The 19,418-nt window shown below is 45.8% G+C and overlaps 1 protein-coding gene across 2 annotated transcripts in view; it reads left to right on the top strand.

The window, feature by feature from the left end:
* The first annotated feature begins 3,707 nt into the window (after positions 1-3,707).
* The window catches only part of LOC114796713 (ATP-binding cassette sub-family A member 1), a 169,182-nt gene continuing 153,471 nt past the window's right edge, over positions 3,708-19,418 (top strand). For both annotated transcript variants that reach the window (XM_028991495.1, XM_028991339.1), the window contains exons 1-2: positions 3,708-3,823; positions 14,798-14,915. The gene's annotated coding sequence lies outside the window, so the exon portion shown is untranslated. The remainder of the gene's footprint in view (positions 3,824-14,797; positions 14,916-19,418) is intronic.

Raw genomic sequence — 19,418 nt, 5'->3', positions numbered from 1 at the left:
TAGTAATTTTTAACATTTGTAATCTATAAATTGACTTAAATGCTGATTCTGTAACATGGTTCCAGTCACATGCCTGTAACGAATTCACTGGCCAGGTGTTCGGCACCCAGTCATTATGGAAAATGGCCCCTCTCTGGGAGTTCTAGTGTTAATAATGACCACGACTCGGCTCTGAACCTTCATCAGCTCTACTCCTCAGAAAATAAGCCTGATCCTGTTTCCCTTTTCGTCTGTCCTCCTCTTCCATGATTACTCACGTGGGGGAGCGGTGCAGCATTAGCTGGACCTTACTGCAATTGGGTATCCGTATCATGCAATATTTGCTCTTCTGCTCTGCGATGTGACCCCGGCGTGACAGACTCATACTCTATATTGACATAGATGTACACTGGGTTCATATGAAAAAAGGTTCAAAGTTACATTGCCCATGTCTTTCATGTCTTAACCAAATTCTGTAAAACGAAACAGGTTTTTTTTTTTCCTTTGTTCCACTCTTTTTCACTCTGTTTGAAACACAAACAATGAAGGGTAAGGCAAATCTGCCACAAACCAATTGTCTATCATCTGTCAACTCCTCTTCCAGACCAGAAACCTAACAAGCACATGGCGCAACCTCTGTACTTCATCAACATCAGGAGTACTCCAAATGAGATGGGGCAGCAGGATGACTTTTGACTCCAGCCTCTCTGGAATTTTGTCTCCCCTTACCTTGGCCAGCTCTGAAGCCTTCCCTTCAGTAACCCAACTCCCTCCCTTTAGTGCTTTTTGAACTTCCTGTATTATTAGGAATACGGTTTCTAAAAATAGTATTCAATTATTTTTTTTACTGTTTGCAATTTTGCAGTGAGTATTCTAAATTCAAAATTATTGATTTTGAATTCATACCTGTGCATTGTCCACTTAAAGCTTGCTACTTTTTTTAATCTAAAATACTCATGGTAGTAAGCTGCTTTCCCAAGGATATACTTAGTGCCCAAGGAACTCAAAAAAACTGCTGATATACTGCATAAAATCTATTCCACAGAGGCTAATGAAATCATCCAAAGAGGGTCCATTTTATTAAACTTACTGTGGCCTCCTTTGCTTTTGTTCCTTGACCCGTCACCAGGCCCAACTGTTGTAGATGAAAGGCCATGTGAGGCCCATTTCAGTTTCTCAAAAACACGATTCATTAGTGACCCTCAGAACAGAAATCTAAGCGGGTCAGGGATTTTCATGGTTGAGGGCTGCAGCACAGTCATTGTGTCTTTGTGACTAGGTCACTTAATTAATTGCAGTGATTACTTGCACTGGACATGACCTCACCTGAACAAATAGAGAGCATAATGAATGCAAATTGTATCCATTTTCTTATTTCTTTTCTTACCTGCACAACATCTTTTTAGATGTTCTCCAACTGCAAACAAGAAGTAAAAATGGTTGTTCCTGATCCATACTGCCATCAGTATGCTGCATCCGAAGCTGGGCTACATTTTAAAATGAATTCTGTCATGAGAAAAAAAACACAGTCTAGACTGAGAGACACAAAATCTGTTAAAACAAGGATGGCATTTAACTGAATGGACAAAACAAGGACTGTGTACACACAGTCATGTCAACAGGCATCACAAATCAAGGCAGGGTTTTGGGCATACTGTATGTTAATCATAAATAATAGTGATATGAGAGATATAAAGACATGTTTTTTTAGAGTTACTCATTAGCATTCTAAATCATTCTAATTAAAACAGCTTGACTCCTCATTTTATTATTCTCGTGAGAATGTCTGGTAAAAACATGTTAGGTGGGAAGGGAGCTGGCTGCTCACAAGCTGAGACCGTGGCTAAAGCTAGCTGGGAGCATGCCATCACCAGACAGGTCTTCAGTTGAACGGGACGATGAACTTCCCCTTGCTTGGCATGAATAGTCAGACAAATATTTGCACTGTATTGCTTAAGTGTTTTGACAAGTTTGAGCCAATCTTTCAGACCATTTTACATTTACATTTACAGCATTTATCAGACGCCCTTATCCAGAGCGACTTACAATCAGTAGTTACAGGGACGGTCACCCTGGAGCAACTCAGGGTTGCAACTCAGGGTTGATCAGGGACACGAAGGTAGTAAGCGGGTCTTCTGTTTCATAGGGTGTGTTACCCACTAGGCTACTACCACCCACTAGGCTACATCCACCAAGAAGGAACAGTTTACTACCAAGAGCCAGTCTGCAGACCACAAACAGCATATTCACACTGTGGAAGATTTAATTGCTGGATTGTGACATAAGAATAAAGAGCTGTAGTCAAAGCTTTTGGATCTGGAAGGGCGATCTAGATGCAGCAACATTAGAATAGTCATCATATGCAAGAGAAAGAGATCTGACACTCTCTGCGTCTCCATCCTAAATTGTCTGGCACATCCCGAAATATGGGTGTTTGTTCATTCCGGGGCAGCTCCAGTGCCATATTCCAATCACAGCCTCGTCAGGCAGTAATAGACTACTGTATGAGTTATATTTTCAGGGGTGTCAAACTTGCAAAGCACGGGTCACATCCTGCAAGATTACTTTATACAGATCTATTATTATGGCCCGGCAATATGAAACACTGATAACACAAAAACTACAGATCCCATAATGCAGGGCTTCTGTTGCCTTGCCTTTCCTATCTGCAGCAGAATCTGTACAGGAGCAGTTTCTACAAGGGATTTGCTATAACACTGAAGTAAAATTCAGGTTAGTATCAACGATACTGATTTCTCATACAAAAACTAAATGTGTTTGGAGAATCTTAATAAAAACTGCAGACCCATGGGATATTCCTGCAAAAAACTGTCACTCATTTGGGGTTGAGAAAGTTGGCTGCTACTCCACATCCATGGCCATTGGCAAGTAAAAGCATTCAACAATTTCCTTAAAAAGGAAAAATTCCTATTTGAAAATGAACTACAAACTGCTGAACAAGTCTACAGAAATTCCCTACTCCAAACACATTACAACACTATTCTAAAATATATTTTAGAATACATGGGGCACAAAAACATCACTGAATGTTTCAGATATCAGATATAATTTTATTCAGGTATCTATACTCGACTGCTACATAGGAAGATTTCAATCAGTTTTTTTCAATCAGATTAACTTCAGCTTCCTAAATTAGGTGCCCCTTGCATGTAGATATACAACACTTCTCTTTTGAGAATGTTCCAAAATACTTTTAAGTAGCTTCTGGCCTCAGTCAGTGAAGGGAGTGGATGATCCTCTGCATGATGCCTGGGACATTTTGATAACACAAGTTATTTTATCCCCATAACTAGTAGTCAGAAATATGAACAGCTGTCGTATGTATGTAGTACATTGCATGCCTTACTTCTGGGTAGTTCAATATAAAGTTATAACAAAAGCCATACAAGCAGTTGGAAAATTTGTCATGTGAAGCATTGGACACAGAAAACAACATTTCAAACAAACTTTTGTTTGTTAAAACAAACTTTCACAATAAAATTCTGTGAACTCTATAAGCATTTATACAAAACTATTGCACCAAATATTTCAATGTATAATGGGTGTCAAAACTATACAACCCTTCAATAACATAATGTGTATGTGATACCAATATATGTGACACACGAACCGGGATCAGAATGAGAGAGACGTGTAGTAGGAGACGAGAAACCTCGGTGCGGCGGGACGCAGAGGCAGGTAAGTTCCTCCGCGTTAATCTGCGAACGCAGACGGCGCGAGCCGGAACACCGCACTGATGTTGTCGTTCGCGTTTTAAGGCACAAGACAGGACAGAACGGGACAACAGGAAGGAATTCAGGATTCAGGATAACAGAGAAGACAGGTACGGTCCTACTTTGCGTGAGGGTTCGGAGCCGAGTCTAATGACGTGTCATTCAATGACCAAGCAGCTGGCAGCTGCTCTCTCGCCAATTTATAGGAGTCACGTTACCGCGTTTCCGTGTTACATGATGGAATCATGTGACAATATGCAACTAAAATGACCAAGATAAAAATTATGCATGGGCCGTGATGCACGGTTCAACAATGTCACTGGTCTAAAAACTACAGCTGTTAAGTTTAAGATACAACAGGCAGTACTTAGAGTAAAAAGTTTGGTTTCATTTTCAAGAGAATCGCCCTAGTATCTACTTTATATTAAAGAAGGACAGGGATGAAACAGATTTGATTGACCAAACAGGATTTATTCCAGGATTTATTCCAAACAGGTATGCATTTTGTAATTGTCCGGGGCAGTGGTGGGCAGAGGAAGCAGCCCTGTAAACAGAAGGTTGCCGGGTCGAATCTCGAGACACCAAGGTGCCACTGAGCAAAGCACCGTCCCCACACACTGCTCCCTGCTTACACTCTGCTCACTAAGGGTGATGGGTTAAAATCAGAAGACACATTTTGTTTTCAGGATATAAATTGGGGGAAGTGTGAATTTATGCCCTTTAACAGAACAATTCACTGAAGATTTCCTGACAAAATTGCCTTGTAGTGAATGTGAAGTGATTGTAATTGTGATACACTGCAGCACAGCACATGGTGCATACAATGAAATCTGTCCTCTGCTCTTAACCTATCACCCTTAGTGAGCAGTGGGCAGCCATGAATGACACCCGGGGAGCAGAGTGTGGGGACAGTGCTTATCTCAGTGGCACCTCAGTGGCACCTTGCCGGACTGGGATGCATCGTGATGCATCATAGAGTGCAGAAAGAATGTTTCACCTGCTTGTTTTTGTTCTCCTCGTTATTCCCCTGGTTTTCGGCCATCACGCTTTTGATTATTTATTATTTAATAAAATCCTTATTCCAATCATGTCCCATCTATGCGCTTCCCCAGTCATCTCGCTGTCGTGACAGAACCTACCCAGGCTTTTATACAATTTTCAGAAACTGCATATATATCTGAATGCATATTTCTTTAAGGAGCTTTATTTTATTATATTCCCCTTTGTGTGAGATTACAAAGCACATAGGATAAGTAACATGCACCTTCTTAAACCTTCAGAGGGGAAGGATTTGGGTTTATCAATTTTCAAACATTACTGGTGGCTAATTCTAGATCTCTTAGATACTGGAGGTGATGAGATGTTCATGCTGTGGAGAGACCCTTGTGGTTACAGTTGGAGAATGCTGTTGTTAAAACGTATTCACTTTCTGGTCTTCTAATTTCTAACTCCAGCCCAGCAGTTGAATCAATACAGTAAAACTTGTTGTTAAAAAAACTCTTAGAGGATATCTTGAATCAGATAAAAAAAGTGGCTTGCCCGGTTTCTAGTTTCTCCTTACATTCACCTATATGTCAAAACCATTCATTCTGTCATGTCCTTGGGCTGATGGGGGAAGGAAGCGAAGACACGGTACAGCATGCAAATGGGATTTATTAACAAACACAAATGGATTGGGACCCCATAATCATGGGCACCTGCTGTGACAGCCCCATGGCATCACAGTACACCCCCTCTCAAGGGTGCAGCACCAAGGCGCCCAAACTTAATCAGGGGCGGAGGGGGGGATGGTGGTGGCCAACCACAGGGTGGTGCTGTCTGGGTATGTGCAGGCCCCAACCCATACTGCACCCCCCAAAAAAAAACTTATGAGTGCACCCCCCCCGACTGGACATTATTTTCAGGCTCGTTTGACGCGGTCGGGTCAGGGACTTCCTCTCTGGGGTTCTGCTCCGCTGCATGGTTGTCATCTGATGGACACAAAGAGGGGAACATACGGACACAAATCATACACAAACACACACGCACAGAAAAACAAAAGAGAGGGTCTTCTGGCTCTGTAACAGGGCTCTCCGGGACCTCCCCTGGAGGCAGGGTTTGGAGAGTGGGAGGCAGACCGTGGAGGCAGCAGCAGGCACCTCCCTCAGCACACCTGTAGATGGTGGGAGGAGGGTGCATAGAGCTGGTACCGGTGGCTTGCTGGGAGATTTGGTGTTCTCTGCAGCAAGCGGGGGCACTGGTGCAAACAGGGGAATGCCTGGGCAGAGGGATGTGGAGTCCAGGACTGGCACTGGAGGGATGAGTTCACATTGAGGCAGGCTCAGCAGTGCAGTTGCTGGTTGGAGACTCCCCGTCGCCCTGTTCCACCAGCTTACCACCGTGTTGCCATGTTCCTTCTCCACATGTGCACAGGGGGGTACACGATCCCTGTACCATCGTCCCACGTCTCCCTCGCTGCTGACCACATCCTTCTGACTGTCCCTCCCTCCAACCAACAGATGGCCTTGCTCAGTCTGGTCGCGGGGGTTGTATCCCCGTCCTGGCGCGGAACCCCCCGACACCACTGTGCTTCTTGTTAGGGCTGTGCCATTCTGTCACATCCACGGGCTGACGGGGAAAGGATGTGCAGATACGGGACATCATGCAAATGGGATTAATTAACAAACACAAAGGAAAATGGCATGAAGGTCAAAACAAAGGGAACAAAAAAAAAAAAAACCTGCAGGTGTGTGGCAATTGAACAGCGTCCACTGGAATATCGCAGCCCTGATCGGTCTGCTGCATTCTGGTTTTATGGGAGTCCGATGGTTTTATTAAGCCCAGTTGGTGCCAGGTGCAATGGATCGGGACAATGACAGCCCATGGCCCTGGGGTGTCACACATTCTGTCCATCATGGTTAGATTTGCAGTCTGGAGAGAGAGGGGTATCAGAATGTTTTTTGGTTTGTACATTAATGACCAGTTTCCATAATTTGCCCAGTTGTGTTAAATTCAACCCACCAAATGTTTTTTTAGTGAAAAAAAAAAAACACAGAGAAGAATAGAGTAAAATACATGGATGGTAGAAGCAACAAATAAGGATTAATAAATAAATTAAGTCAATAAAAAATATGGCGGCTGAAGAGAATGACTTCAAAGTATAATAATATATTTAAATCTTTATAATTTAGGGAGGATTGAAGAGGACAAAATAAAAACACATTCAGGAAAAACTTTAAAAGTCTGGGAAAGTTCAAGTGTACAGATCCAGTTTTAAACCTGGATTTAAAGGAGAGGTTGTAGGGGCAAATTTAATGTCAAGTGGTAGCTGGTTCCACAGACAGGGCCCAGCAATTGCGAAGGCTCTGTCACCTTTCTGGTTAAGGCAAGATCGTTGGATTTGGAGGAGGGTGTTGCTGCTTGATCTTAAGGATCTATGAGTTGGCGGAAAATGAACAAGATCTGTTATGTAATCTGTTATGTAATGGGGCAATTGTCCTAGCGATTAAGTCATCAGAAAGTTGAGGTGCCACTGAGCAAAGCATCATCCCCACACACTGCTCCCTGGGCGCCTGTCATGGCTGCCCACTGCTCACTAAGCAGAAGATACATTTCAGTTTGTGCACCGTGTGCTGTGCTGCTGTGAATCACAATGACAATGTCTTCACTTTATGTAGTGTGGGGCCTGTCCATTTGGGGCCTTACAAACCATCAATACATTTTTTTTATTGGATTTGAAAATGAACTGTTAACCAGCGTAGTGACGCAAGATCTGGGGTTGTGTGTTCTCTCTTTCTTAGTACCTATCAGCAAGTGCAGCATTCTGGACCAGCTGAAGCCGTGATAACAGTGATTGTGAAAGACCCAGATAGAGAGCATTGCAATAGTCAAGCAGTGATGTAATAAAAGTGTGTATGGCCTTCTCAAAATCATTCAAATCTATAAAGGGCTTAACATTAGCAAAAAGTCTGAGATGATAAAAACTTGACTTGACTACAGAACTTATCTGCTAGTCCATTTTAAAATGATCACCCAAAACTACACCCAGGTTCCGTACCGAGGACCCGTACCGAGGACTTAGAATTCTAGGGAACCGAGGTCCTATTTAGGGCAATAGTGACATTGGGTTTAAAAAAATAATACCCCTGTTTTGGTTTCATCAAAATGTAAAAAGCCATCCATTTTTTGATGTCATCCAGGCAGTGAAGTAATGGTTTTGACAAAAAGAATGAAATATCATATTTTCTAAAAATGGTTCCTAGCAGGAATGTGTATAAAGAAAACAGCAAAAGGCCAAGTACAGAGCCCTGGATGAACAGTCCCATAGTGAACTGGAGCCCAGATGGTTGTAGTCACCAATGCTTTCAGAAAAGTAGGATCTAAACCACTCTAGTGCAGTCCCTTTAATGCCCACACAATGCTCCAGTCGGGGAATTAATATACTATGGTTGGCTGTATCAAATGCTGCTGTAAATTGGGGTCCCCGATCGGAGACAATGTCCTGGGGGAACCCATGAAGGTGGACGACGTGTTGGAGCATGAGATCAGCAGTTGTAGGACGGTAGGCCGGGCAGGGTTGACCAAGTGGACCGCCTCGAAGAAGCAATCCACTATGGTCAGGATGGTGGTCATTCCGTTGACTTCAGGGAGACCGGTGATGAATTCCTAGGCGAGGTAGTTCAAGGGACAATGAGGAATTGGAAGAGGACGCAGGGGACCAACAACAGGAGTGTTGGGAGTCTTGGCCCGGGTACAGACATCCAGTTAGGCCTGTACATTCCATTGTAACGAAGGCCACCAGAATGCCTGGCTAATGAAGGACAGGGTCCGTTGGTGTCCTGGATGGCCCGAAAGCACAGAGGAGTGACTCCAGTGCAGCACATTGGACCGGCAGGTGTTGGGGACAGGATGGGATGTTGGCTGGGCCAGGGTCGGACGTCTGGGCAGCCCGGACCTTAGTCTCCAGGGACCACCGAAGAGGACCCAAGATGCGGTGAGGTGGGAGAATGGGGTCAGAAGATAAGGAATCTGGACAGGGCTGGTGGGACTGGGCGTTGGCTTTTTGGTTCCTGGAACCGTGACAGTAGGACAGATGGAAGTTGAATTGTTCAAAGAAAATGGTCCACCAGTGTCGTGGGTAAGGGGGCACGATGCCACTGCTTCCAGTTTCTTGGGCTCCATGGCTACATGCTGGGGCGAGATGGTAAAACCCAGGAATGTGGTGGAGCGCTGGTGGAAGGCACATTTTTCCAACTTACAGTACAGTCGGTGGGCAAGCAATCTCTTCAGGACTGCTCTCACATGTTGGATGTGGGTTTCCAAGGTGGGTGAGTAGATGAAGACATCATCCAGGTAAGCATACACCAACCATCCCAGCATGTCCCGGAGAGCATCATTATTGAACTGCTGAAAGACTGCGGGTGCATTGCACCCTGCATTGCAGTGCAGTCCAAAGGGGATGTCTAATGACTCGAAGTGACCAGTGGGGGTGATGAATGCTGTCTTCCACTCGTTGCCCTCTTGGATATGGATGAGGTTGTAGGCAGAGCGTAGATCCAGCTTTGTGAAATACTTGGCCCCAAAGAGGGCGTTGAGGGCAGTGTTAGTGAGTGGTAATGGTGTTTGATTTTTTACTGTGATTTTATTGAGACCACGATAGTCCACGCAGGGTCTCAGACCACCATCGTTCTTGGAAACAAAGAAGAACCCTGCCAAGGTTGATGGGCGGATGGTGCCGTTCTGAAGTGGCTCTGTTACTAACTGCTCCATGGCCAATTGCTCTGCTTTCAAGAGAGAGTAGAGATGTCCTCTGGGTGTCGTGGTCCCCAGTAGCAGGTCAATGGCCATGCCACCTGGCCTATGGGGTGGCAGCTGGGCAGCTTTTGACGGGTTGAAAATGGCGGCTAGGTCGTGGTAACAGGGTGGAACATCAACTAAAACAGGGAGGGTTGATTCCGGATTCGAGGTGGAGGACGGAGAGGGCTGTTGCAGAAGGCAGTGGCAATGGCAATGCGCTTCCCACTCCAACACCACGCCTGATGACCTGGAGAGATGAGGTTCGTGGAGAGACAGCCAGAGGAACTTGAGGAGGAGTGGTGAGGTGATGATTGTGGTAATAAAAAAATAATTTTTTCGATGTGGGAGTCGATGCAGAGCTGGAGAGCCAGTGTGCGGTGGGAGATGGATCCTGAAGAAACGGATTGACCGTCCATGGAGGTGATGGTGAGTGGCAATGCAAGGAGTTCCATGGGGATGTGATGTGCTCTGACGAATGAGTGGTCTATGTAGTTTCCAGCTGCCTCGGAATCCACAAAGGCTGTGGTGGAGATGATGTGCTGATTCCATTCCAGGATGGAGTCGTGAGGTCGGCATCGGGAAATGAGGAAGTGGCCCAGTTGATCGCGCTGCTCCGATCAGCTGGGCGCCCCATTTCCCGGACAAATGGGGCAGGTTAAACGGTTGTGTGAGGCGGAAGTGCAGTAGGCACACAAGCCCTCCCGAAAACGCCGCTGTTTCTCATCATTGATGAGGGCTGCCCTCCCAAGCTGCATAGGTTCCCCCAGAATGTCTGGAGGAGTGACAGTAGTTCGAGGTTGTGAAAACGGAGGTCGGGGAGTCCGGTGCACGATTGGAGTTGGAGCCGCAGTTTTCGGGTGAGCCAGCAGGTGGTGGTCGATCCGAAGTGCCAGTTGGCTTCGTATGTTGCTGGCATCTCCCGGCTGACCATCTCTCTGCGGATTCACGGGGCCAGCCGTTCATAAAAAAAATCATCCGGAGAGCGTGGATGTCCAGCAGAGTTATGGCAGCCAGGGTCCGGAATCGTGCGGTCAACTGACTGACGGACGAGGAACCCTGGCGCAGATGATACAGCTGCGACGCGACGTCTTCCACGCTGTCCAGATGGCAGAATGTATTTTTTTAACTCCTCCACGAAGGCGGGGTAGGTCAGCGACGCGGAAGCGGGGGCATTCAGCCACGCGGCCGCCCACTCCACAGTGGGATCAGTCAGCAGAGAAAGAAGTAATGCAATCTGCGCTCGGGAGCAGGTAACGGCGAGGCTGTAACTTGAAAATCAGAGACAGAGTAGTTAGAAGTGCCTCTCTGCTCCCATCAGTCCCGTTCCTGCGCTTCGAGCCTGGGTTCAGGAGCTGCGGGAGGGAGAAAACCTTGTGCCGCGATCCCAAACCTAACGCTGATTTGCGTTCCCGTCGGAGTGAGGCCGTTAAAGATGGCGTGCTGCGATGGGGGAAAAGAATGCGAGAGGGAAGGAAAGGGTGAATGGGAAAAATACGCCAGACAGATGCCCTGTTCCCATTAGTCTACCCAATTGGCCATCTCATCACGGATTGTCCAACATTAAAGAAGAGAAACACGCATAGAGGGCCTGCACCAAAAGGGGTCGGTTTTATTCGTGCTGTGAAGGCCCCTTCTAACTTAGATGCGTCTTTTGAACCGTTTGTGTTACGAGGTACCGTCTCTCTCTCGCCGGAGGGTGGAGATGAGGTCCCAGTCCGCATTTTACGGGATACCTGAGCAGCCCAGTCTCTTATTTTAGAGGGGCTTTTACCATTCTCTGGGGATTCATTCTGTGGGTCCAATATTTTAGTGCAGGGGATTGAGTTGGGCATCGTGAAGGCGCCCCTGCACTTAGTAAAAGAGGTGGACGCTGAGTTTGTGCCATTTTTCCCCACGTATGCGGTAATGCGAGCTCAGTCGCATATGCGGAGTGATATTGATATGCCCGACACTTTTATTTCTGCGCCGGGTTTAGCGTTCTCGTCCACACCGCAGCCGCCTCAGAGTCGCTACCCACGGCAGGTGGTGGAGAAGGTGCGTTATCACTGTCAGTCAGAAAAGCACAACTTTCCCGGGCACAACAGAATGATTTGACTCTGGTTAAGTGTCATTCTGTGGTTGTTTGTTAGTAGGATCTAACAAGGAAGTCGGTGGCATATTTCTGGGAAGATGGAGTTTTAATGAGGAAGTGGACTCATCCAGTCACTGATGATTTGGTTTGGAATTCCTTTTTCCAAGAAGTGGTTCCACTTAAATTTAGGTCGCAGCTTTTAACATTGGGGCACGATAATGTTTTTGCGGGTCACCTGGGAGTAACAAAGACCTACAATTGTATTCTGCTGTATTTTTTTTTGGCCTGGTTTAAAAACAGATGTTGCAAAGCACTGTTGTTCATGCCATGTCTGTCAGTTGGCTGGAAAGCCGAACCAGACAATGCCACCTGCACCACTGTACCCCGTACCAGTTTTAACAGAACCTTTTGAGAAAATAATTTTAGATTGTGTTGGTGCACTCCCTCAAATACACACAAATATTTGCTCACTCTGATTTGTAGTTCCACCTGTTTTCCTGAAGCAGTCCCCTTACGCTCATTTAAAGGCAAGGCCGTGGTGAAATCACTGACCCAGTTCTTTTCACTATTCGGGCTTCCAAAGGTGGTGCAGACGGACCAAGGGTCCAATTTCCTGTCACGTCTTTTTAAACAGGTGTTGTCCCACCTTGGAATTAAGCATACTGTCTCTAGTGCCTATCATCCTCAGTCACAGGGGGCGCTAGAGAGGTTTCACCAAACCCTGAAAACCATGCTTCGTGCTTACTGCTTGGACACAGCTAAAGAGTGGGATGAGGGACTCCCTTTGCTTTTATTCGCTGTTCGTGAGACGGTCCAAGAGTCCCTGGGATTAAGTCCTGCGGATTTAGTGTTTGGTCACACTGAGCATGGTCCTCTTAGAGTTTTATGGGAGACATGGGTGTCGGAGCAGCCGGCTCCCAGCACTAATGTTTTAGATTACATCAGTGCGTTTCGGGAACAAGTTTAAGTTAGATGTGGATGCCAGTGCTGTTTTAGCGGGAGCGGTGCTTCTACAGGAGGATGAGTATGGGGTTGATCATCCCATTTCCTTTTTCTCTAAAAAGTTCTCAAAGCACCCGGTACTATAGTACTATAGAGAAAGAAGCTCTAGCCCTGATTTTAGAACTACAGCATTTTGAGGTGTATGTTGGGTCCATGCCACTCCCTGTCCTTGTTTTTACTGATCACAATCCCCTAGTCTTTTTAGCCCGTTTGAAGAACTCAAACCAGAGTATTTTGTGCTGGTCTTTGGTACTATAGGGTTTTAACCTAGAGATTAAGTATAAGCGGGGAGGAGACAATGTCTTAGCAGACACCATGTCACGGGCCTTTTGAGTTTAAAAGTGGTATTAATTAACATGGGGATGTTGATTCTTGTCCCGTGATCATGTGATGTGTGGTCTGTATGTTCTGTCTTGATTGTGTTTTTCATTTTTGTAGGAGTAGCCTGTAATTTACAGAGGGAAGGAAAGGGAGAATGGGAAAATATTCCGGATCGATGCCCTATTCCCATTAGTCTACCCAATGCTTTTTCGTGGCATGATTGTGTTTCAAGGCGTGACTTGTATTGTTTATTATTATTAAAAATCACCTCGTCAAAATCTCCCTCTTTCTAAATTGTTCACGTTCCTGACCTAGACCAGTATGTAACACTGAGTGGCTGGCAGTGGCCATCTTGCCAATTTATAGGAGTCACATTACCTCGTTTCCATTTTGCTCCCAGTCACATGGATGGAATCATGTGACAGCCTGCATAACAACAACATACAACCTTATTGTTTCATAACCTTTAAATCCTTATGGCCATATCCTTATGGCCAGTTTTTCTTCCATATCCTTCTATGAAGTGTTGTTTTATTCAATGCTAAATGAATTACCACGTGTTTAGGTTATTAACCATTAAATTAATATTAGTCACTCTTTTTAATCATTAAATATGATTATAAGAGTGACCATACAATTAACATTTAACTTTATGAACTAAATTAAGCAAACGCAGTTAACTACTTTAGCTCAGCTTAGCGTGACTCACCAAGACACATATATTCACAGGTTCTGGGTAATCTCAGGTGCTTTGGGTATTTCTATTAACACTGGTTTTGGAGGTTAAAACAACTTTTTATCCACAATCACCAAAATTTGTCTCTCTCTCACTCTCTCGTTCACGCGCGCTCCTCATGGTGCTACTGACTAACTTGCTAACAAAAATGAGAATTTCTCCTCTCCTGCAATAGCGATACAGTACTGAGTGGCCTGACCAATACCAAATAAACAAAACTTGACAGGCACCCAAATAGCTTTAATTAGTCATAGTCTGGTTTACCATGAATGATAAGAACAACAACAAAAAAAAATATGAATTACACCATCCCTAAATGAAACAAGGGACTCTTTTTCTACTGGGTTACACTACCAATTATATGGAGTGAATGCCACTGGAATCAAGCCATAACATTTAAGCCATAAAATCAAACTGCTATTGTACCACTCATGGGCACTGTTTTACACAGCCTCACAAAAACATAAGAAATATTTTGTGAACTAATAGTGCATATTGATTAATGATAAATGAGACAATGATCAGTTTACTCTGATGAGGAAATGAACCATGGGCTCAGTGGTTATAATACCACTGGCAGTGTGTATTTTTAAGCCTAGCAGTTCTGGTCATTAATGATGTGCTCTCGCAGCTCTCTCTTCATCCAGTTACACTATAAACCTTGGCCCTCTTGTGTCCATTTTATATAGCCCCCATAAAACTGAGCAGCAGATGTACTTACAGTCTTTACTGTGATGCATCAATCCACTAGTTGATAAGCACTGTGTTCAGATGTGGGCTCTCATCTGTAAATTAATGCAGTGAGCAGATGTAGCTTTATCCTATTTCAAAACTGATGTACTTTTTTCTTTGAAAAGTACAAAATAAAAAATCCCACATTTGAAGCCAAACTTCAAGGAGGTTCAGGATGTGAGTTTTATTCTCTGAGAGAATGCAGATACTAATATTGAAGGCTAGGAACATCTTGCTATGGCATCGCTGAGCGGCCAATTAGGCCACAGGAAGCACGTGTGAGGGTTAGCTGTGTGTAATTTTACACCACCTGCCTGACACCTGAGTTTATTACCCTGCACGTGGTCGCCATGACGGTCCCCACAGAGTCAATTTGCATGCTGAAGAGCAGTAGATAGAAAAGGGATGGGGACGAACTCCAACGATAACTTTAATTGCTCTCTGTAGGTTGACTGGTGCCAGGTAAAGAGAGCGATTTGGATATTAGAAGAAGGAAGTACTTCTGCTGTTTGTGCAGGCTGCTATGTGGATGAGGTGGCTATAAGCATATCATATAGTCACATGGGTATGTAAAATTTAAATATGTTTTATAAAAACTGTTTCACTATATTCCTTTTTCCTGTCTGTCACATTACTATTGTAACAACCAGCCCTTACTATTACACTATTTTTGCACAGAACATAGCTGTTCCTGTGTTCCTGTTTAGTCTGTTATATATTAGATATTATATATAATCTGATATATTAGATCTTTTACAAAGGCCTCAATCAGTCTCAGCAAATTATTCTCAGAATCAATGAGGCTTATTAGTGAGGCATTAATGACAGTTGAAATACTTTTATTATTCAGCCTTTTTAATAAGACAAATTATAAAATGTGTATATGTTTATACTACTCTATTAGACAAAAATATTCTCATGAATCTTGCACTCTATATAAAAATATATTTCTTAATTTACTTATTTCACAATGTCTTTTGTCATAGCTGTAATTCACTAAAACACTGTAATGTATCACTGATCACTAAAATCTCTTACGCAACTGTTTCAATACAGGAAAAGGTATTACCTTTTATTATCCTCAACCAATCTGGTATGAACAGTGACAAAGGTTTACAAGCTTTATGACAAAGTGGAAAAATAGGCATAGACTTTGCACTCTGCTGTTTGGCAGTTATGACACATTACAGTAATAATTTACCCGTGGGGCTTATGTGAGAGCTATGGGGCTATGATAAGCCCAGTGCTGCTTTGACGTTTTTCCACTTCATGGATGCTTTTTATTTTGCATTATTGGAAATAACAATGAGGGGCTTTCTGTATTTTGTAGAGATGAAAATGTACTTTTAGGATTTTTGCCAACTTGCCCCATTTGCCATCAAAAAAATTACATTTTGACATCTAATATCTGTTGTGTATCCTTATCATCCCTTAGTCCTGAGATTTGTTATTTTATTCCCACAGTTTATGTGAGATTAAAATAACAAAATTCAACAAAACTCAAATATGTAACATTATAATGCATTCAATTTGCACCATGACCTACAACAAATTTACATACCTTTGTCTTCTATATTTGATAGTAATTGCCCTCCAAAATTAGAAATAAGGCGGTGTCTGGCCCATTTCTCACTGAAATAAATTGTTCCATGGAAATGGAATGGAAAAACCAGCCCATTTGAGGTCACACTTGAAGAATATGATTTATACATAGGAAATTACCCTCTGCATATTTTATATGTGGTTCCTGTCATGATCATTTTTTAAGATATGTTCTGTTGAAAAAAGAACAATGGACATTTTTTTTTATGTTGTTAGAAAACATGGTTAGAAAATCTATGCTTTGTATGTCTTCAGTTTAGCTAAGTTTCATTATCATTTTCTGATTAAAATATAAAGTTAAATGTATTTATTCACCCACCCATAGGCACAAACATGCGTATAATTGTTTTACAAGGACAATGTACTACCAGTCAGCAGAAGAGCAGAGGTAGGTAGAGGTAGTCTTCAGCCGGGCTGCAATAACCTTCAGCAGCTGCTCAACAGGGGTCTTCAGATTCCTAGCTGCTCCCTTAAAAGTACTAATCTATGGCATTGCTTTTCCTGGTGCAGATATTTCTTGGAATTTGCTTCCATCATTTAAAGAGAGTCTTTGTCAGGAGAGTCAAAATGAAAGAAAGCTTGTCATCAAACTGAGGCACACTGTGTGCACCCAGAAAGGTTTGCTGTTTGTGGATTTGTCATGAAAACAGAGATGTTTTCTGACTCAAGGTTCTTTTTTCCTTTTCAAAACACAGAACCATTTTATTTGTTACTACATATATTTTTGGTTATAATTGTAAAATAATTTTTTTCACAAGCATTTTAAGCAATTATGCTATTGTGAAGCTAATGTGTAGGCTAAAATAATTATACACTTTGGCCATACTACTGCCGAAACGTGGTCGCTTTTATCATATTCAAAATGTCATATAAAAGACATCCTTCTCTAAGAGATCATATTAGCTGGTAGAAGAGCAGACTAGAAACATATGTTAACAAGTTCACAATCATGCCGTCATTGACATCATGAAAAAATTTATTTGATCTCCTTGGCAAATCTTTTTGCTAGCAAGGCTTGCATAGTCTTTATGGGCAACATTTGTTAGCTTTATTATGTTTGACTACTGAATGTATTCTTATAACATATTTGGAGCCCCATTCCACAGTGTGGATATACTTGCTCAGACTTGTGAAAGAAAATTTGATACATGGCACAGACAAATCACCTGCACACAATAATCAGGGCCGATCCATCTGGGTACGTGTGGGCCCTGTCTCCACATGTCCCCTCTGACACGTCTTGTGTCACCCCCTGCACCACGCAGGGAGATTGTCCCAGAGCCTCCGACGACTGTTCCAGGCACCCCAGGCTGGTGCCTTCTGGGACTATGCAGCCCCTCTCGCTGCACGGCCCTGGTGCCAAGGGGGGGGCATTGCCAGACCATCCGGCTAGCCCCTTCTGCGTCCGTTGGGACAAGCAGGCCCTCTTCCTGCCTGTCCCAGCTGGGTCCTCATGCCTACCCGGGGGCTCTATGGCGCTCCACCCCTCTGGAGGCAGATGCAGGCCCATGCCTGGCCCGCCCTCCTCACTGGCTACCGGAGGACCCAGCTCCATCGCTTCCCCACCTCCCCTCCCCTCAGGAGGAGTCCCCAACCCGAACTGCACCCCCCCAAAAAATTCTTTGGGGGAGCACCCCCCCCGGCTGGACTTAGGGGTACCTTGGGGCTTGTCCACCTCGCCTTGGACCAGCACATTCGGGTCAGGAACCTCCTCCCTGGGATTCGGCTCCGCGGCTGGGTCGCCATCTGGTGGACACAAAGAGGGGAAGTGGGGGCGACATACGGACACATATGCCACGCACACACACACAGACAGAGACAGACAGAAGAGAGGGTCGTCTAGTTCCCTCTCTGAGCACTCCGGGACCTCCTCAGGGGGCACAGCCAGGATCTCGGGAGGCGCGACCTTCTCGTCGCCCGCCAGTGCTTGGTCTTCTTGCCCCGGATCCTGACTGGCGCTGGATGTGGTGGAGGGGCAGAGTTCGATCCCTGGCTCAGGCTCTGGCCGATCAAACTCCGCCCTCATTCTCTGCTGGAAGTCCCGAAAACTGCTGTCTGTCTCTCCCTGCTGCCAGAGGGCTGTGCTCCAGCCCCATGCTGACCCAAGCAGACACGAGAGGATGGTGGTGGTCTTATCAGTGTCTGCTGCCCCACTGAAGGGTCCCGGGACAATTGGGCTGTCCCACACGGGGCTGGGCACGTCGCTGGAGATGGTGGTAGGTGTGTGGTGTGGAGGGGGGTGGACGTCTTCTCCAGCAGGTGTGGGCGCTGGTGCTGCGCTGCCATTTTGCTGGGGAACGTCCGGGCAGAGGGAAGGCGGGTCGGCGACTGGAGCAGGAATGGAGGATTCCCTGCGAGGCAGTCCCGGCAGCGCAGTTGCTGGCTGGCGACCTCCCGTCGCCCTCTTCCACCAGCTTTCCTCACACTGCTGGGAGGGACGTGGGTCTCCACGGACCTCGTGACGATCCTGGATGGGCGCGATGGGCGGAGCCATCCCGGCACCGACTGCCCAAACGGAGTCATCCTGGTCGTCGTCCGTGTCAACCTCGTACCCCCGGAAGTCACATGGGTCATCACGGACGCCGCGATGATCTCGGACGCGCACGCTGGGCGGAGCCATCCCGGCAACGACCGCCCACCGAAAATCCACGTCATCATCGCTTTCGTCATCCGTGTCCTCCCACCGGTGACTCCAAGGGTCGTCCACCCTGCGGACATCCTGGACCCATGGCGCGATAAGCTCCCATGGGCAGTACTCCGGCCATTCGGGCTGGAGGCTGCCCACCTCCTCGCTGGAGGAACGCCGCCGTTGTTGCCGCTTCTCACCCCCCTGGAAGAGACGTGGGTCCCCACGGACCTTGCGACGATTGCAGACTGGCGCGATGGGCGGAGCCCAACTCTCGTCTCCCGTCCTCTCGTCGTCGTCCGTGTCGTCCCAGTCCACAGGGAGCCTTGCCAGCAGAGCGCAGAGTTCTTGGCTCGACATGCCGAAGATCGTGGGGGTCGCATCTTCTGCGCTCGCTGCCCACGTCACTTCCTCGCTGCTGCCGACGCCAATGTCCTCGCTCCGCCCACTCACCCGCCGACGTTGTCGCTTCCGGGTTTCGCGGAGTTTCCCGGGGGTGACGTCATCACGCGGCGCCGCGTACCACGGCTTCTCGGGGAGAAAACGCTCCACCAGAACGGGCGGCGCGTCTCTCCCCTGCCGTCCGCGTTCGCCGCGCCGGGCTGCGTCCTTCGCGGCGTTTCTTCTCCTCTGCTTTCTACCTCTGCGCTTTTGGGTGGGTCGCTGGCATTCTGTCACGTCTACGGATTTACGGGGGAAGGAAGCGCAGAGGTCTGACATACTGGGAAGGGGGTTTTATTATACAATAACCAAAGAAATACAAATAAACAATGGCGCGGTGGCCGAAAACGATTTAACTTAAATACAGACAAACTAAAACTAACCCGTAGGCGTGTGGCG

The sequence above is a fragment of the Denticeps clupeoides genome, chromosome 1, assembly GCF_900700375.1.
Source record: "Denticeps clupeoides chromosome 1, fDenClu1.1, whole genome shotgun sequence".
Taxonomy (NCBI): Eukaryota; Metazoa; Chordata; class Actinopteri; order Clupeiformes; family Denticipitidae; genus Denticeps; species Denticeps clupeoides.
Note: the sequence above shows the minus strand (reverse complement) of the source record. Positions and strands in the feature narration are given on the sequence as shown.